Below are 21,832 nucleotides of genomic sequence, written 5' to 3'. Positions count from 1 at the left end.
CACAAAATAATAATGCAAATAGTATTATAGAAAAAAAAAGTATTTATTTAGGAAAGAGATTGTGTTTAAACAACTCAGCATTTTATTCATGTCAAGGCATTTGTCAGGATTCTTTGCCTATAATGCTGATCGAAAATTTTAAAAATTTAAAGAAAAGAAAGTGTTAAATGACAAATGGTTGTGAAAACTGCCAGAAAATTAAAGCCAGAAGACATGTATCCTCATTTCAACCTTGCACTAGCAGTGTGAACTCGGAGACTCTTAATCTAATTTTTTTTCTGCAAAACAAGAATAATAAAACCATTCTCTGTTTCTGCACAGTCATTGGGAAACTTAGATGAGAAGACACAGACAAAAGGAATGAGTATAAAACCATGAAAAACAAAATCACAAAGCCATTTTTATTAGAATGAAACACCAATTCATTCTTAGAATTATTCACTATGTTAATAGAATCAAAACTCAGAATTAAGTACTCCAGTAGAAACAGGAATATTTTCCTTAATAGCTTTGACATTCTCCCTCCTTTGATAATGCAAGTCCATAATCTCACAAACCAAAGTGTGAGATCATGACCTGAGCTGAGTTCAAAAGTCGGACGCTTAACTGACTGAGCACCCAGGAACCCTAACTTTTAATTTTTTTTTAATTTTTAAGTAAAAACTTTTAGGAATTTTTATTTAAGTGTATATACTTCCTTCTAAGCGTTGATTTACTTGCAATCTTGATGTGTTATGCTTATTTTCATTGAATAAAAATCCTTTCTAATTTACATTATGCTTGCTTCTTTAGCTCATGAGATATTAAAAAGCATGTTTTAAATTTTTTAATATTTGGGACGATATTCCAGGTATCTTTTTTTCATTGATTTTTAATTTAGTTCTGTAGCCCCTGAATGAGTTATTGTAAATAAAATATATTACATACTTTAAGTCCTTCTATATATCGAGACTTGATTTTTTTTTTTTTGATGACCATATGGTCTATCTCAGAGAATACTTCAATGGCACTTGAAAAGAACGTATGTTCCTTCAGTGCCGAGTGTGCACTGAAAAGGACCTCAGCAGCAGCATAACCACGTGTACCTTAATGCTAAGAACTTCTGTTTGTTCCTCCACCCAGCTCACTAAATGTCCCAAGTGTAAAAACAATGCCATGATTATTCATTGAAAGACCTGGGAGATATGGCCTAGGAATTCTGTATTTCTCTGTTAAGATACCAAATCTGTCTTCTTGTTATAGAAATGTTGAGTCCCTTTTTCCTTCTGGTCTGGGAACAGTTCTTTAAAAACACATGAATCAAGGCAAGCTCCTGAGAAGGTTTGAGTTCTGCTGAGCAGTTTTCTCTGCTAGACACATGCAGATGTCCTTTTCATGCTTAGTAGCCAATGCTTTAGAGGAACAGCTGCAGAGGCTGTAAGGCTTTTATTATAATACTACATGCACTTTTACAAACCTCTCCATGTTCATTGTCCATCGCTTATCTTTATACTGAGAATGAAGTGTATAATGAGTAGTAATTTGAGGTACAATTGAAGTTGAAGGCCTCTTTGTGCTGAAGAGAGAGAAATAATGTCTTAATTTTTAAGGCATGAAAATACTGATATATACTGGACAGTTCAGCTCGGCTAATTTATCCATGGTTCACAGTAACCAGAACTTTCTCAATTCAACACAAAGGACTGTCTATGGCTTGCTACTTGCTGAGAAGCATCGACCTCTCTTATACTAACTTGGTCATGTCTTCCCCCTCCCTCTGCACCTGCTCCATGCATGATATGCAGGGAAGTAGAGACTTCAGGTCATGTGTGGAGCTAGGGAAAGAAATGAGCCTCCTAGTCCCAGCATGCCCCAAACTTCAGATCATGGGTTGGATCTGTGCCTCCTTCCTACCCAGCCATGGCAAGACTGGGACCCTGGCAGGAGAGGCCCATCCTCACCAAGCCTTTGTACTACTCTGGTCATGCATTTTATTTCTACATGTGTTATAAACCATGCCTACCAGCTAATTATTATTTTTGCTTTAAACAGTCACTTATACTTTTAAGGTTTTTTTAATGAGGAAAAATGTCTTCCATATTTTCTGCATGAATGCCATATCCAGCGCCCTTTCTTCTTGGGTATTAAGCATCAGCCTTCTGGAGCTGTTATTGTCTAGCCTTTTGATGTCTCTTCATCTTATGCTTGCCTCGGTTGTATCAGAGCATAGTCTCCAGAGGACTCTATGCAGATTTCTGGAGTCCTCTCTGATTCTCTCTGGTGCAAGTGCCAGCTGCCTGGCCTCCCTAAACTGTTCTCCACCTCCTGCACTCAACTTGATCGCCATGCTCTGCCTGGGTTCCTCTTATCTACCCTGTGGTCAGGAAAGTGCCTCCTTGCAGGAAGCCTAGGCACCTTGAGAGCTCACCCTGTATATTCTGCTTTTCTCAGGGATAGCAATCCTGTGTTTCCCGGTACTGTGTCCCAAACCATGTTTGCTGTTTATTTTGTTTAGTTTTTCAGTGGTTTACAAAGAGAAGAGAAATCCAGTACCAATTTTTCTAACACGGATAGATGATAGTGTTTAAACTTTAGTTGATGCATTTTATCAGTGTTAAAAGTAGTGCCTTTATATTCTCAGTTACTAAGCATGAATTTTTCTTTTAATCATGAATAGATGTTGAATTTTATCATATCTTATTTGTGCCTTTCTTTGGATAACTACATTTCATTTAATCTATTATTATGATAAATTGCAGATGTGAAATTTTCTGATATTAATTAATCCTTGCATTTTTAGTTACACCTGAGTTGTGTTTTGTCTCTTTTTTCTTTGTTTTTTTATTTTTGAAATTTAATTTATTTTTTTTTAATTTACATTTAAGTTAGTTATCATATAGTGCAACAATGATTTTGGGAATAGATTCCTTAATACACCTTACCCATTTAACCCACCCCCACCTCTCACAACCCCTTTAGTAACCCTCTGTGTGTTCTCCATATTTAAGAGTCTCTTATGTTTTGTTCCCCTCCCTGTTTTTATATTATTATTGTTTCCCTTCCTTTATGTTCACCTGTTCTGTTCCTTAAAGTCCTCATATGAGTGAAGTCATATGATTTTTGTCTTTCTCTGACTAATTCCACTTAGCATAATACCCTCTACTTCCATCCACGTAGTTGCAAATGGCAAGATTTCATTCTTTTTGATTGCCGAGTAATACGCCATTGTGTGTGTGTGTGTGTGTGTGTGTGTGTGTGTGTATACCACATCTTCTTTATCCATTCATCCAGCAATGGACATTTGGGCTCTTTCCATACTTTGACTAAACATTGGGGTGCATGTATCCCTTTGAAACAGCATACCTATATCCATTGAATAAATACCAGCAGTGCAATTGCTGGGTTGTAGGGTAGTTCTATTTTTAATTTTCTGAAGAACCTACATACTGTTTCCCAGAGTGGCTGCACCAGCTTGCATTCCCACCAGCAGTGCAAAAGACCTCCTCTTTCTCTGCATCCTCGCCAACATCTGTTGTTGCCTGAGTTGTTAATATTAGCCATTCTGACAGGTGTGAGGTGGTATCTCATTGTGGTCTTGATTTGTATTTCCCTGATGATGAGTGATGTTGAGCATTTTTTCATGTGTCGGTTGGCCATCTGGATGTCTTCTTTGGAGAAGTGTCTATTCATGTCTTTTGCCCGTTTCTTCACTGGATTGTTTGTTTTTTGGGTGTTGAGTTTGAGAAGTTCTTTATAGATTTTGGATACTAACTTTTTATCTGATATGTCGTTTGCAAATATCTTCTCCCATTCCATCAGTTGCCTTTTAGTTTTGCTGATTGTTTCCTTTGCTATGCAGAAGATTTTTATTTTGATGATGTGCCAGTAGTTCATTTTTGATTTTGTTTCCCTTGCCTCCGGAGACATGTTGAGTAAGAAGTTGCTGCGGCCAAGATCAAAGAGGTTTTTGCTTGCTTTCTCCTCCAGGATTTCAAAGGCTTCCTATCTTATATTTAGGTCTTTCATCCATTTTGAGTTTATTTTTGTGTATGGTGTAAGAATTATTCACCACTACCAAGTGGGATTGATACGTGGGATGCAGGGCTGATTCAATATCTGCAAAACAATCAATGTGATTCATCACATCAATAAAAGAAAGGACAAGAACCATATGATCCTCTCAATAGATGCAGAGAAGGCATTTGACAAAACACAGCATCTTTTCTTGATTAAAACCCTCAAGAAAGTAGGGATAGAAGGAGCATACCTCGAGATCATAAAAGCCATATATGAACGACCCACCGCTAATATCATCGTCAATGGGGAAAAATTGAGAGCTTTCCCCCTAAGGTCAGGAAAAGACAGGGATGTCCACTCTCATCACTGTTATTCAACATAGTATTGGAAGTCTTAGCCTCAGCAATCAGACAACACACACACACACACACACACACACACACACACACAAGGCATCCAAATTGGCCAGGAGGAAATCAAACTTTCACTCTTTGCAGATGACATGATACTTTTGAGAAAACCCAAAAGATTCCACAAAAAAACAGCTAGAACTGATCCATGAGTGCAGCAAAGTGGCAGGATGTAAAATCAATGCACAGAAATCAGTTGCATTCCTATACACCAATAATGAAGTGAGAGAAAGACAAATCAAGGAATTGATCCCATTTACAGTTGCACCAAAAACCATAAAATACCTAGGAGTAAATCTAACCAAAGAGGTGAAAAATCTATACACCAAAAACTATAGAAATCTTATGAAAGAAACTGAAGAAGAACCCCCCAAAAATGGGAAAATATTTCCATGCTCCTGGATAGGAAGAACAAATATTGTTAAAATGTCAATACTACTCAAAGCAATCTACATATTCAATGCAATACCCATCAAAATAACACCAGCATTCTTCACAGAGCTAAAACAAACAATCCTAAAATTTGTGTGGAACCAGAAAAGATCTTGAATAGCCAAAGCAATCTGGAAAAAGAAAACCAAAACAGGAAGCATCACAATCCCAGACTTCAAGACGTACCACAAAGCTGAATTCATCAAGACAGTATGGTACTGGCACAAGAACACTCAGATCAATGGAACAGAATAGAGAACCCAGAAATGGACCCACAAACGTATGGCCAACTAATCTTTGACAAAGCAGGAAAGAATATCCAATGGAATAAAGACAGTCTCTTCAACAAGTGGTGCTGGGAAAACTGGACAGCGACAGGCAGAAAAACAGTGTTTTATCTCTTTTTAACTCCTATTTGACTCAATGTGATAATGTTTTCTTTAGGATATTTGCATCTATATTCATATGTAAAATGGGTTTTTTATTTTGCTTTCTCATGGTGGCTCTTTTTGTTTTTGTTATTAGGGTTCTGCTCTCTAAAACAGCATTGCCCAGATAGAGCTTTCTGTAATGATGGAAAAGTTCTGTTATCTGTGATGTCCAGTATGATAGCCAGTAATCACAGGTAGTTATTGAGCTAACAATTTAAAAATGTGACTGGTGAGGCATCTGGGTGTCTCAGTCAGCTGATCATCTGATTCATGATCCCAGGGTGGTGGAATTGGGCCCCACTGAGCAGGAAGACTGCTTGGGGTTCTCTCTCTGTCCCTCTACCCCTCTTCTCTGCTTGCTTACTCTCTCTTTCCCAAATTAAAAAAAAAAAGTAATAACTCTTTTAAAAATAATAAATAAAAAGTTAAAAATGTGACTGGTATAACTAGGGAAAGGAATTTGAATTTTGTTTGATTCTAAATAGTCACATATGGTTAATGCTTACTGTATCAGAAAACACAGCTCTAACTGATAGTATTCTCACTTATTCCATTGCCCATGGTAGAGCACAAATAAAGTCAGAATTACATGCTTCTTAAAATTTTTGTAAAACCTGCCTTTACAATCTGTTTCTTATGTTTATCTACTTTTTAAATTTGAAAATACACTGCATCTTAAGTAAGTTCTGGTAAGTGTTTTTCTATGAATTTATCTATTTTATCAAGTTGTCCAGTTTAATTGAATATAAATGTAATGACTGTCTTCTATCTTAACAATAATTTATGCTATAGAGATTATTCTATCTGATATTATAGATATAGGAGCACTCCTGTTTATCTATTTCTCTCATCTTAATTTTTTATTTAATTTTTGTCACCTTTTACCAGGATTTTAGACTTCTCTCTACTTTAAAAATATAGCCTCCCTCAATCATATATAAACTTATTTTCCAACCCCTCCAGCCCCCATCATGTTGATACTCTCTACCATTTTCATTTTGGATATATATATTTTTAAGTAATGTTTATATATAAGTATATGGTATATAAAATATGTGCATATGTATATTTATATATTTATGATATACATTATACACATAATACTTTCATCATTTATCTTTGATATTTTTCTAAGACAAAATTTTTTAAGAAACTTTACCAAGGTGTTTGATTAATTTTATTCATCTGACCACATGAACTTCATAGATCTCTTGCAACATCTCTTGGGTTTATCTTTCTCTTGTTTAAAATACTTGATCCAAAACTCACTCAATGCTGGTCTTTGTGCAAAATTTTGAGCGCCTTAGATTTCAGGAAAAAATATTTAGTTATGTCCGGCAAATTAATTGACCGTTTGATTAGCTATAAAACCCTAGGACCTAAGGGTTTTCTTTCAGTATTATGGAAACACTACTCCATTGTCCCTTTGCATGCAGTTACTGGTGAAATATCTAAGATGTTTGATTATTACCTGTAACTTGATATTTCTCTGCAAGTTCTTAGAGTGTATCATGATTTTTTATATTCTTAAATTTTTATTACATATCTAAGTGTGAGTTTCACTTTTCACCCCCTCCTCTTTTCCACTTTACATTGTTTTTTCATAATTTTTAAAATTCTGGGGAATGTACATTTTTATCAAAATATCTTAAAATATTTCCTCTGTCTGTCCCATTTCTCTGTGGATATTAGGTCTCTCCATATTTCTTAGCTTTCATTTTGACATTTTCTTTCTTTGTTTTTTTTTTTCATCACTGAGTTTCGTCATCTGGTTTCCAATTTCATAAAATTGTTCCTCAAGAGTATCCATTCTGGGGGCGCTTGGGTGGCTCAGTTGGTTGAACGTTGGACTTCAGCTTGCCGCAGAGTCTCCTCCCTAAGGAATGTGGTGACAAAAGACCTCAATATAAGGGAAGACAACCTGGCTACACGTGTATGTGACATCCCTCACAACCCTGTAACATGAGACCACCCAATCAGGCTATATGTCTACACGTTGCCCATATATGGGAGAGGAAGAAGTAGAAAATGCATAAAAGGCTACACCATGTGGTGCCTGGAGCTCAGTTTTTTGGATACAAACCCTCTGAGCCCATGTCAGCACAAATTAAGTTGCTTCCTGGAAAGAAAAGCCTCAGTGTCATGACTCTCTGTGTGAGAATCCTGCTACAGGCTCAGGGAAAATGGGTGATGGGCATTGAGGAGGGCACTTGTTGGGATGAGCACTGGGTGTTGTATGGAAAACAATTTGACAATAAATTATATTAAATTTTTTTTTAATTTTGCTTGTAAAAAGAAAAAAAAAAATCTCTGCCCATTGTATTTTGTCTTGTAGGCTCAAAGTCCCCTGGAAGTTTAACTCTTTTTGTTGCATTGTGTCGACTGCATTTGTCCCAGTGAGATCAGTAGGTGAGAAGTAGATCAGCTTTAAGTAAAAAACTCCAACCCCAACAGAAAACCCCAGTCAATCACATCTTACCCAATGAAACAAGTCTTCAGGTGAGGATTTTATTCTTTGTTCCATAAAGGGAGGCAGACTATGGAAGAGGTTCTCTTTAGATTACAGTAGACCAATCCTGGTAGCTTGAAGAAATGTAAAGATGTGATTTCCAGAAGTCAATCTGTTTCCTCCTGTTTTCCTTAGCTACTCCTAAGCAGGAGTCTTGTATACTGCCCTGATTTCTTCCTTAGTAAGCAGCAGGAAGTGAAGTAGGTTCTTTTTCTCTCTGCTTCGCTGCTTCCCGCTCCAAGTGAAAGCCACCACCACCATCAGTCTCCCCAGGGATTTCTATGTTCTTCCATTTTTTTCTTGATTTTTTTTTTTATATCTATGGATTAATCTTAAAGGAGGGAGACAGGAATTATCCCAATTCAGCATTTTGGTGAGTAGAGGAAACAAAACTGAAATCTAGTTAGAACTTTCTCCAATTTCCCTACATGCCACTCTGTATCATCACTCAGGTTCAGTTGTGTCCCTTAAATAAATTCCTATAATTGGAATTTCTGGATCCAAGGACATGAACATTTTTAAGGCTTTTGATATATACACTCAAATTGCTATGAAAAAATCTGCAGTAATGTGTCATATAGCTGCTAATGATAGTGTCTATTTTCTCCCTCTAGATCCAGCATTGGTCTGATAGTCTCTACATGTCTCCTCCTGATCTGATAAATCAAAAAAGTTTTAATCATTTGTTATTCTTGTGATGATAAATGTTTTTGTAAATTTATTAGCAATTTGTATTTCTTTATTATTACCTTTTCTCATCCCATCTTTTGCCCACTTTTTCTATGGGCATATTTAGCAATATGTATGAGTTGGTCCACTGGGAATATTCTCTGCTTGACCTTCAAGTTGACAGTAGGTTTTTTTCTCTTGCTTAAATTTATTGTAACTTTACCTTACATTATTATGTTCCATCACTTGGCAATCATCTTACAGTCCAGCAATAGAACTCCATTGTGTTTATTTTGCCTTGGCTTGTCATTGTGATACAGAAAAATGCCTCCATGGTCTGTGGTACGGTTCCTGTTTTCATAACCTTCACTGCCTGAAATATCCTGTTGATATGAGGCACTATTATATGTAGAGCAATATATTCTGCTCTTTTACTGATGCCACAAGCATGAGGCAGTGGATAGCTCATTTTCAGACCAGTATTGTTTAAGCAATGAACTTTTTGGGTCTTTTGCTGGTCACATAGGGATGCTCTGCGTTAGTCTAGGTCCTCATCCTTCGTGTATGCTCAGAGCTCCATGCTCCATCACCTCTGATTATCAGTGTCTTCACATGCTGTACTGTGTTTCTCACTTATTTACTATGTCCTTGGCACTTCTACTATAAGCTGACAGTACAGCTTTGATATTGAAGCTATCATTTTAAAATATACTTTTCTATGTTTGTTCCTTTATGTGTTGACTTTTTTTCTTAATTCACCCCACTTGTTCTTCAACTTCAAGGGCTTTAGTTTCACACAGATAATCTGCAAAAAAAAGAGAGCCATCTTTGTTTCTGTTCAACAGGTCATCTGCAATCTGTGGTATATTTTCTCATTTTTAATGGCTGAATATCATATGTGGCCAGTAAAGGTCTGGAAAGGTACATAAGATTATTTTGGAAGTTTCTTTATCAATAAAATAGTGTATCATTTGTTCCAAATTATCCAAGATCTCCAGAGTATCAAATCACTCCATCTGCATCTTGTACTTAGATCAGCTAATCCTGCCTGAATTGCCTCTTTAGTGCATAAAGCCTCAGAATGCAGTTATTTTATAATTATTACAGCCATGAAATATTTTTGGAGATTGCTATACTCACCTATAAGAATTAGAAAATAAATTATTTTATAGAGAAATAAACTGTTACCAACTACTTGAGTTTAAACTTTTCTTTCTTGGAAGAAGTAGGATTCATCACCTTCCTGCTCGCCTAGGGATAGTTACAGGTTCTGCTAGCAAACCTTCCTCTCAGTATCAGTGATTGCCAAGTAACAGCCTGACCTTTATGAGTTATGCAGTTTCATGCTATGGATGACTTATTTCTGTGCCTTTCCAGTAGGAAGGAAGAGTGCCACCTCAGACCTGTCTTGCTAGCCTCTCTCCATACCATGTCAGAATGCTCCCTTAGAAGATTTCCTCCAGAACTGCAGTGAGTTTTCCTAGTGTGCTAGGAAAACATCTCTCTGATGTTCTTTGGTTGTTCAGATATATCCAAATGTTTTTACAAATCTCAAAAACATAAAAGTTAGGGGAAAAAACAATTACAGCATATGACTTCCTGTTGCTACTCTTCTCTTTTATTTTAATTTCTTTTTTTTAACTTGTTTTATGTTTTATTTTTTAAAATTTATATCCAAATTAGCTTATAGTGCAACAATGATTTCAAGAGTAGATTCCTTAATGCCCTTACCCATTTAGCCCATCCCCCGTCCCACAACCCCTCCAGTAACCTTCAGTTTGTTGTCTATATTTATGAGTCTCTTCTGTTTTGTCCCCCTCCCTATTTTTATATTATTTTTGTTTCCCTTCCCTTATGCTCATCTGTTTTGTCTCTTAAAGTCCTCATATGAGGGAAGTCATATGATTTTTGTCTTTCTCTGACTGACTGATGTCACTTAGCCTAATATCTTCCAGTTCCATCCACGTAGTTGCAAATGGCAAGATTTCATTCTTTTGGATTGCTGAGTAATACTCCATTGTGTGTGTGTATATATATATATATATATATATGTAATACCCCATTGTATATATAATATATATATATATACATTATATATATATATATATATATATATATATATACACACACACACACATACCACATCTTCTTTACCCATTCATCCATCGATGGACATTTGGGCTCTTTCCATACTTTGGCTATTGTTGATAGTGCTGCTATAAACATGGGGGTGCATGTGTCCCTTCGAAACAGCACACCTGTATCCCTTGGATAAATGCCTAGTAGTGCAATTGCTGGATTGTAGGGTAGTTCTATTTTTAGTTTTTGGAGGAATCTCCATACTGTTTTCCAGAGTGGCTGCACCAGCAATGCAAAAGAGATCATCTTTCTCCACATCCTCGCCAACATCTGTTGTTGCCTGAGTTGTTCATGTTAGCCATTCTGACCGGTGTCAGGTGGTATTTCATTGTGGTTTTGATTTGTATTTCCCTGACTATGAGTGATGTTGAGCATTTTTTCATGTGTCGGTTGGCCATCTGGATGTCTTCTTTGGAGAAGTGTCTATTCATGTCTTTTGCCCGTTTCTTCACTGGATTGTTTGTTTTTTGGGTGTTGAGTTTGAGAAATTCTTTATAGATTTTGAATATTAACCCTTTATCTGATATGTCGTTTGCAAATATCTTCTCCCATTCTTTCGGTTGCCTTTTAGGTTTGCTGATTGTTTCCTTCACTGTGCAGAAGATTTTTATTTTGATGATGTGCCAGTAGTTCATTTTTTATTTTGTTTCCCTTGCCTCTGGAGACGTGTTGAGTAAGAAGTTGTTGTGGCCAAGATCAAAGAGGTTTTTGCCTGCTTTCTCCTCGAGGATTTTGAAGGCTTCCTATCTTATATTTAGGTCTTTCATCCATTTTGAGTTTATTTTTGTGTATGGTGTAAGAAAGTGGCCCAGTTTCATTCTTCTGCATGTCGCTGTACAGTTTTCCCAGCACCACTTGCTGAAGAGACTGTCTTTATTCCATTGGATATTCTTTCCTGCCTGGTCAAAGATTAGTTGGCCATACATTTGTGGGTCCATTTCTGGGTTCTCTATTCTATTCCATTGATCTGAGTGTCTGTTCTTGTGCCAGTACCATACTGTCTTGATGATTACAGCTTTGTGGTACGTCTTGAAGTCTGGGATTGTGAAGCCTCCTGCTTTGGTTTCCTTTTTCAAGATCTCTTTGGCTATTCAGGGTCTTTCCTGGTTCCACACAAATTTTAGGATTGTTTGTTTTAGCTCTGTGAAGAATGCTGGTGTTATTTTGTTAGGTATTGCATTGGATATGTAGATTGCTTTGTGTAGCATCGATATTTTAACAATATTTGTTGTTCCTATTCAGGAGCATAGAATCTTTTTCCATTTTTTTGTGTCTTCTTCAATTTCTTTCATAAACTTTCTATAGTTTTCAGTGTATAGATTTTTCACCTCTTTGGTTAGATTTATTCCTAGGTATTTTATGATTTTTGATGCAACTGTAAATGGGATCGATTCCTTGATTTCTCTTTCTCTCACTTCATTGTTGGTGTATAGGAATGCAACCGATTTCTGTGTGTTGATTTTATATCCTGCAACTTTGCTGAATTCATGAATCAGTTCTAGCAGTTTTTTGGTGGAATCTTTCAGGTTTCCATATAGAGTATCATACCATCTGTGAAGAGTGAAAGTTTGACCTCCTCCTGGCCAATTTGGATGTATTTTATTTCTTGGTGTTGTCTGATTGCTGAGGCTGAGACTTCCAATACTATGTTGAATAACAGTGGCAAGAGTGGACATCCCTGTCTTTTCCTGACCTTAGGGGGAAAGCTCTCAATTTTTCCCCATTGACGATGATATTAGCGTTGGGTCGTTCATATATGGCTTTTATGATCTCGAGGTATGCTTCTTCTGTCCCTACTTTCTTGAGGGTTTTTATCAAGAAAGGATGCTGTACTTTGTCAAATGCTTTCACTGCATCTGTTGAGAGGATCATATGGTTCTTGTCCTTTCTTTTATTGATGTGATGAATCATGTTAATTGTTTTGCAGATATTGAACCAACCCCACATCCCAGGTATAAATTCCACTGGGTCGTGGTGAATAATTTTTTTAATGTATTGTTGGATCCAGTTGGCTAATATATTGTTGAAGATTTTTGCATCCATGTTCATAAGGGAAATTGGTCTATACTTCTTTTTAGTGGGGTCTCTGTGTGGTTTTGGAATCAAGGTAATGCTGGCTAGAAAGAGTTTGGAAGTTTTCCTTCCATTTCTATTTTTTGGAACAGCTTCAAGAGAATAGGTGTTAACTCTTCCTTACGTGTTTGGTAGAATTCCCCTGGAAAGTCATTTGGCCCTGGACTCTTGTTTTTTGGCAGATTTTTGATTACTAATTCGATTTCCTTACTGGTTATGGGTCTGTTCAAATTTTCTATTTTTTCCTGTTTCAGTTTTGGTAGTGTATATGTTTCTAGGAAGTTGTCCATTTCTTCCAGATTGCCCATTTTATTGGCATATAATTGCTCATAATATTCTGTTATTATTGTTTTTATTTCTGTTCTGTTGGTTATGATCTCTCCTCTTTCATTCTTGATTTTACTTGTTTGGGTCCTTTCCTTTTTCTTCTTGATCAAACTGGCTAGTGGTTTATCAATTTTGTTAATTCTTTCAGAGAACCAGCTTCTGGTTTCATTAAACTGTTCTACCATTTTTTGTTTGTTTGTTTGTTTCAATAGCATTAATTTCTGCTCTAATCTTTATTATTTCCTGTCTTCTGCTGGTTTTGGGTTTTATTTGCTGTTCTTTTTCCAGCTCCTTAAGGCGTAAGGTTAGGTTGTGTATCTGAGATCTTTTTTCCTTCTTTAGGAAGGCATGGATTGCTATATACTTTCCTCTTATGACCGCCTTTGCTGCATCCCAGAGGTTTGGGGTTGTGGTGTTATCATTTTCATTGACTTCCATATACTTTTTAATTTCCTCTTTAACTTCTTGGTTAACCCATTCATTCTTTAGTAGGATGTTCTTCAGTCTCCAAGTATGTGTTACCTTTCCAAATTTTTTCTTGTGGTTGATTTCGAGTTTCATAGCGTTGTGGTCTGAAAATATGCACGGTATGATCTTGATCTTTTGGTACTTACTTAGGGATGATTTGTGTCCCAGTATATGGTCTCTTCTGGAGAACGTTCTATGTGCACTGGAGAAGAATGTATATTCTGCTGCTTTAGGATGAAATGTTCTGAATATATCTGTTCAGTCCATCTGGTCCAATGTGTCATTCAAAGCCATTGTTTCCTTGTTGATTTTTTGATTAGATGATCTGTCCATTGCTGTGAGTGGGGTGTTGAAGTCTCCTACTATTATGGTATTACTATTGATGAGTTTCTTTATGTTTGTGATTAGTTGATTTATATATTTGGGTTCTCCCACATTTGGCACATAAATGTTTACAATTGTTAGGTCTTCTTCATGGATAGACCCCTTGATTATGATATAATGCCCTTCTGAATCTCTTGATACAGTCTTTATTTTAAAGTCTAGATTGTCTGATATAAGTATGGCTACTCTGGCTTTCTTTTGTTGACCATTAGCATGATAGATGGTTCTCCATCCCCTTATTTTCAATCTGAAGGTGTCTTTATGTCTAAAGTGGGTCTCTTGTAAACAACGTATAGATGGATCTTGTTTTCTTATTCATGCTGCCACGCTATGTCTTTTGATTGGAGCATTAAGTCCATTGACGTTTAGAGTGAGTACTGAAAGATATGAATTTATTGCTATTATGATGCTTGCAGAATTGGAGTTTCTGGTGGTGTTCTCTGGTCCTTTCTAATATTTGTTGCTTTTGATATATATATAGAAAAGAAGAATATATATATATATATATATATATCTATATATATGATATATAGATATATATATATAGAAAAGATGAATATATATGTCTATCTATCTATCTATATATATCTTTTCTTCCCTCAGAGAGTCCCCCTTAAAATTTCTTGCAGGGCTGGTTTAGTGGTCACAAACTCCTTTAATTTTTGTTTGTCTGGGAAAGTTTTTATCTCTCCTTCTATTTTGAATGACAGCCTTGCTGGATAAAGACTTCTTGGCTGCATATTTTTCTGATTCAGCACATTGAATATATCCTGCCACTCCTTTCTGGCCTGCCAAGTTTCTGTGGATAGGTCTGCTGCAAACCTCATCTGTCTTCCCTTGTACAAGGTTAAGGACTTTTTTTTCCCTTGCTGCTTTTATGATTCTCTCCTTGCCTGAGTATTTTGTGAATTTGACTATTGTATGCCTTGTTGATGGTCGGTTTTTGTTGAATCTAATGGGAGTCCTCTGTGCTTCCTGGATTTTGATGTCTGTGTCTTTCCCCAGGTTAGGAAAGTTTTCCGCTATGATTTGTTCACATAACCCTTGTACCCCTATTTCTCTCTCTTCCTCTTCTGGGACCCCTATGATTCTGATGTTGTTCCTTTTTAATGAGTCACTGATTTCTCTAATTCTCAAATCGTGCTCTTTTGCCTTAATCTCCCTCTCTTTTTCTGCTTCATTATTCTCTGTAAATTTCTCCTCTATATCGCTGATTCTCTGTTCTGCCTCATCCATCCTTGCCTCTGCTGCATCCATCCATGATTGCATTTTTCATTTCATTCTGGCTATTTTTTACTTGTTTTATCTCTGCAGAAAGGGCTTCTAATCTATTTTCAACTCCAGCTAGTATTCTTATTATCATGATTCTAAATTCTGGTTCAGACATCTTGCTTATATCTGTGTTGGTCAAATCCCTGGCTGTCTTCGTGCTCTTTCTTTTGGGGTGAATTCCTTTGTTTTGTCATTTTGAAGGGAGAAAAGGAATTAATGAGGTAGAAAAATTAAAATAAAAATATTAAAATTAAAAAATTAAAAACACACACACACAAAATAATCTAATAAATGATGCTAGATCCTAGGTGTGTTTTGGTCTGGTGTTGAAACTGGTTTGACAGATTAAAGAAAAAAAGGAGGGGGGGAAGGAAATCGTTTGAGAATTTGAAAAAATGAATACACTGAAGTAGACTAAAATGAGATGATGGGAATAAAATAGAATTTGAAAAAATTTACACAAAAGTAAAGAATGTAGTAGAAAAAATTAAAGTATTTTTAATAAAAATTAAAAATAAAAATGAATTTTTTCTCTTTCTGTATTTAATGAAAAGAAAAGAAACAAAAAAGCTAAAAAGAGAAAAAAAAGAAATCATTTGAAAATTTGAAAAAGTGAATACACTGTAGTAGACTAAAATAAAATGATGGAAGTAAAATAGAATTTGAGAAAATTTACATAAAAGCAAAAAATATAGTAAAAAAATTTAAAGAAAAATGTTTTTAATAGAAATTGAAAGTAAAAATGAAGTTTTTTCTCTTTCTGCATTCAAGAAAAAGAAAAAGGAAAAAGAGAAAAAAGAAAAAGGAAAAAAAGGAAATCGTTTGAAAATTTGAAAAGGTGAATACACTGAAGTAGACTAAAATTAAATGATGGAAGTAAGATAGAATTTGAAAAAATTTGCACAAAAGTAAAAAATATAGTAAAAAAAATAAAGAAAAATATTTTTAATAAAAATTGAAAATAAAAATGAATTTTTTTCTTTCTGTATTCAAGAAAAAGAAAAGTAGTGTAAAAGAGAAAAGAAAAAGAAAATTGAATAGATGGAGCTGCTAAGAGATTGAAATAGGACTGAAATTACTTCATTTTCCCTTAGAAGTCAGACTATGTAGCGCTTTATAGTCCATAAACTAAGAAGGCAGTGAGACTTGTGTTCTTGAAGAGCGAGGTTGGCCTAGTTAGGCGGGTCTCGGTGCAACGGCTCCTTTCTCCACTAGGTGGCGCTGCTAGCCTACTGGGGTGGATTGCTGTGGTGCTCATAGGTGTGCATGCGCATGCGCGGGAGTGGTGAAAATGGCTTCACCCAGCTACCCAGTCTCTAGTATTGGAAGTCTGTTCTCCCTGATCAGCAATCGCACACCCATCCTCTGTCTTCAGCTTTCGTCCACTCCCTGCTTTTTCACTGTCTGTGACCAAGCCCCAGGCAGTACCTCTCTCCCAAGTTTTGTCTCAGATGCAGCTGTTTTCCCCAGCCCCTTACTTCTGAAGGACTGCGGCTTTGACCCATTCCGCCCCTTTGTGGAAGGGTCTCACTGAGCAATGGCCAAATTCAGCTGCACCCAGGAACGCTTGCTGGACCCTGTTGCTGCTGGTTCCCCGAGACTGAGGCCAGGTGCCAACCCGCCCCAGAGAAAGGTTGCAAGATAGTGTAGCAGCAGCTTTTCAGGGATTAAGGAAAATCACAACACACATCTGGCACCAGGCTTCACCCTCAATGACCTTGCCCCAGCACCAGTGAATGTGGTCACCTTCCGGGGTCTGCTGGGACCAGGTGGCTTGAACACTCTTTACCAAATGTCCTTCCAGCAATGGAACTGCTTTTCCCCATGTGGCTCAGACCCCACTCTGTTCCTAGGGATTCACCCTTCCCACCAGAGCACCACCAGGTATGGAGCTGCAGAGTTGCACCCTTTGCACTCCCCTTGTTTACAGTCTTAATGGAATTTAAACCCTCTCCTTTTTCCTTTCTCCCTTTTTAGTTGAGTCCCTGTGGCTGTTTCCAATTTTCCACTTTCTTTCCAGCTACTTTTGGGGAGGAGTGCTTTTCCCGTATTCTCTCCCCCCACCCCAGTCTCTGTCCTCTCTCCACCTGCAAAAGCAGCTCCCTGCCCGCCGCTGGCTTCTCTCTCCCCAGGTTCACCTCTCTGCAGCTTGTACCTGCTGAATTCTGTGGTTCACGTTGTGCAGATTGTTGTGTTAATCCTCCAATCAGTTTTCTATGTGTGTAGAATGGTTTAGTGTTGGTCTGGCTGTATTTCATGGACACAAGACACACCAAAACTTCCATGCTGTTCCGCCATCTTGGCTCCTCCCTCGCTACTCTTCTCTTTCTTAAACATATGCTGGGGTAAGAAGGAAAGCACTTCAGGGTTTTTACTCTTTCTATATCATGTACTGTTATATTTTAGCTAATATGGCAAAAGAAGGTCTTTTATGCTACTTACTCACTCAATGAACTGAGGTAACCAATGGAAAAATGCAAGAGTTCTGCTTATGTTTAGGTAGAAGCCATGTGAGAATATCACTTTCACACTACAAAATAAAAGTCATATAATCTACAAAATCATAACTTCATTTGAGCCCATTGGAGAAATGCAATCAAAGACAACTAGGTGAATTGAATTCTAGAGGACATCCAATTCTCTGGACACACAAATTTGCCCTTGGCAGAGCACAGGGTAAGGGGTGGCAGCCATAATGTGGGTAAAAGGAAAACAACTGAAATGTTAACAAATTCTTAAAAATTTTCTGTGGGCTAAAATGTGGCAGTTTAGAATCTCTGGGTCCCTGACATGAGAAGAATACAGATTCACTCATCAACTCTTTTCCTTGAAATTCATCATATGGCACATGAAAATGATTTTGTGGGGTGCCTGGGTGGCTCAGCCGGTTGAGCGTCCGACTTCAGCTCAGGTCACGATCTCACGGTTCGTGAGTTCGAGCCCCGCGTCAGGCTCTGGGCTGATGGCTCAGAGCCTGGAGCCTGCTTCCGATTCTGTGTCTCCCTCTCTCTCTGCCCCTCCCCCATTCATGCTGTGTCTCTCTCTGTCTCAAAAATAAATAAACATTAAAAAAAATTAAAAAAAAAAAAAGAAAATGATTTTGTACTGGGCAGGAGACCCACCGGAGTTCCCTCCATCATTCAGAACTGCAGGTGGTGATTGTCTGCTGCTGATAGGCAGGTACAGTATCAGGCCATTCCCTTATATGAAGCAAAAATCCTCTGATGCTGCAGAAGGGTAGAAAACCCTCTTATTCCCAAGTCCCAGGAAAAGGTTGCCTGCTGCTGAGGGACAAAAAGAAGCCAAAGACATCTGCCACTGCAAGAGGGGCAGAAACCTCCTGGTATACAAGATGTGCCCTGATACAAAGGAAAGTTCTGCTGCTGCTGGGGAGAGGCAGGAATCCCACTCCTATGGGAGACACTACCCCTCCCCCCACCCCTGCCACCAGAATTGGTGCAGCAACTATGGAAAATAGTATGGAGACTCTTTAAAAAATTAAACATAGAACTATCACAGGATCCAGCAAGCCCACTTTTGGGTATATATTTGGAGGAAATATAATCATTATCTGAAAGAGATATTTGCACCCTCATGTTCATCACAACATTGTGCACAATAGCTAAGATATGGAAACAACTTAAGTGTTCATCAACAAATGAATGGATAAAGAAAATGTGGTATAGGGAGAAGGACATCACCAAGATGGTGACATAGCTTGTTCTTGATTTGCTCCCCCTCATAAGAACAACTAACATCTATTCAAGAATAATACGCTATCACTGAAAGAATCCTAGAACCCAGAGGTAAGGCTGAGGTACCCCCCTGCACCTCAGAGACAAAGCCAGACTACCAGTGAAGGTAAGAGAAGTTGCTGAATTTGGACTGCATTGCCCCTCCCCCACGCCAGCATAGCACAACATGAAGAGGTCTTGCCTCAGCCTCCTGTTCCTCCGGTGGGAAAAGAGAACGTAGAGGTGACAGCCAGCCTCCCCCAGTATTGTGGGCCACATTGTGGAAGCCTCTGCTCTGATCTTATGCTACAGGGACTGCAGGGAAATCTGGGGGCCTTGCCCCTGGGAATCCAACTGTGACAGAGAAGGGGGGAGGATTTGCAATAACCAATATATGGATCTTGACAGATCAAGTTCATACCTGCAGTGCCCAAGGAGTAATCCCAATCAGAAGCTTTGCTCATGTCCAAAACCAATTCAGGGGTGTACTTTGACCAGGGATCTAGGTAGCGTGCAGATCTGCTGATTCAGATCCTCTAACAGGGAATTTTGTGGCTCTAGGACCCTGTTTGCCCACACCCAGGAAAGGTACTGAGTCACAGGTCCACCCACAGGGAGAGTTCCTTCCAGCCCCATCTAACCAGAAGGGCTGGTGTTAACTTCTGAAAGCTGTGCAACCCAGAAGTAATGAGTCTAAGAGGCAGATGGACGGAGCAGGTCTCCCCTAGAGCAAAGCCAGTACCAGACATGAAGACTTCCTTTCCTATTATACAGGAGCAAAGAGATTAATCCACAGCCAAGGCTGAGAGAGAATAGCCACCGAGGCGAGGGGGCTAAAGACATAATCCCCACCTGCTGTGGTGAATGTCTCCCAGCCCCATCTGACCAAAAAGGCTAACAATAACACCTGAAAGCTACATGGCCCAGTTGGCCCAGTGGCACTCAAGCAGAAAGAAATGCAGACAGAGCCAATAGTTTGCAAAGCTGAACCAGTGGCCCCGTTCAACCAGGAAACTTGGAGTGTGGGTTGGCTTGAGTTAAGAAAAGAGAGAACCCCTGGGTGGCTCAGGTGGTTAAGCCTCTCTGACTTTGGCTCAGGTTACTATCTCATGGTTCGTGGGTTCCAGGTGGTTATTGGGCTCTGTGCTGACAGCTCAGACACTGGAGCCTGGATTCTGTGTCTCCCTTTCTCTGCTCTTCCCCCACTCGTTCTCGCACTCTCTCTCTCTCTCTCTCACACACTCTCTCTCTCTCAAAAATAAATAAACATTTTTTTTTAAAAAGATTGAAAAGAAAAGAAAAGAAAATTTTAGAGCTGCTTCTCCCACTGTGCTTGGGTAGGGAATATAATTCATAGTCCCACTCATTACCAAATATAGCTTTCAGCCTGTCTAACCAGGAAACCTAACCAGGGCACATGAGAGGCTGTGACCTCCATTCAACACCCCTATGTACAGTGGCACTTGAACAGAGAGCACAGCCCTTCTGCAGAGCAAAACCAGTGGCTCCAGGGATTCAGTGCACTCAGACCTGATTTGGGTCCCCAAAAACGAGCTATACAGGCCTTGGCCCCTGGCCTGCTAATCTGCCAAAGCAAGGAAGCTAATTCATAGCCCCAGCTACCAATGAAGAAGGACTCAGTCCCAGCCATCTAGTAAGCCTGACCAGAGAATCCAATCACGAAGCCCATGGCACAGCCTCACCGGGTAGGGAATAAGTTAGCAGTCCTAACCCCTCAACACCTCTGTATACCCCTCCTCAGAGCTCACAGTTGCATCCTCTCAAAAAAGACCATAATAGCAAGACCTACCTGGCCAAAGACATTACCAGTGACATTTACCCAGAATCCTAAACTGAGCTGACTGGTGAAGAACTGTCTCTACCAAAGCAAACCTATAAAGCCTGGAAGAAAAGCCCCATTACTCAAATGGGGCTAACATGAGAAATCAAGGATCACAAAAATTCAAATAAATATGACACCATCAAAGGAAACTAATAAAGCTCTGATAACTGATTCTAAAGAAATGGAGAACGATGAACTGTCAGATAAAGAATTCAGAATAATTCTCTTAAGCAAGCTTAGAGACTACAAGAAACTACAAGCAACTACAAGAAAACAGACAACTAAACGCAATTAGAGGGGGAAAAAATCATGAACAAAGTGGGAGTTTCATGGGAATGCAAGCTGGTGCAGCCACTCTGGAAAACAGTATGGAGGTGCCTCAAAAAACTAAAAATAGAACTACCCTATGACCCAGCAATTGCACTACTAGGCATTTATCCAAGGGATACAGGTGTGCTGTTTCGAAGGGAGACATGCACCCCCATATTTATAGCAGCACTATCAACAATAGCCAGAGTATGGAAAGAGTCCAAATGTCCATCAATGGATGAATGGGTAAAGAAGATGTGATACATATATACCATGGAGTATTACCCAGCAATCCAAAAGAATGAAATCTTGCCATTTGCAACTATGTGGATGGAACTGGAGGGTACTATGCTAAGTGAAATTAGTCAGAGAAAGACAAAAATCATATGACTTCACTCATATGAAGGACTTTAAGAGGCAAAACAGATGAACATAAGGGAAGGGAAGTAAATATAATATAAAAACAGGGAGGGGGACAAAACAGAAGAGACTCAAAAATATGGAGAACAAACTGAGGGTTACTGGAGGGGTTATGGGTGGGGGGATGGGCTAAATGGGGAAGGGGCATTGAGGAATCTACTCCTGAAATCATTGTTGCTCCATATGCTAACTAATTTGGATGTAAATTTTTAAAAAATTAAAAATAAAATTTAAAAAAATGTGCTCCGGCAAAGGGGGAAAAAAATGGGAGGTTCAACAAGAAAATAGCAGTCACTAAAAAAAAAAAGGTTAAGGAAAAAAACGGAAATCCTATAGTCAAAAAATATAATAACTGAACTGAAGAATTTAATATAGAGTTTCAAAAATAGACCCAACCAAGCAGAAGAAAGGATCAG

The sequence above is a fragment of the Panthera uncia genome, assembly GCF_023721935.1.
Source record: "Panthera uncia isolate 11264 chromosome B2 unlocalized genomic scaffold, Puncia_PCG_1.0 HiC_scaffold_24, whole genome shotgun sequence".
NCBI classification, from domain to species: Eukaryota; Metazoa; Chordata; class Mammalia; order Carnivora; family Felidae; genus Panthera; species Panthera uncia.
This window is presented reverse-complemented; position numbering follows the sequence as displayed.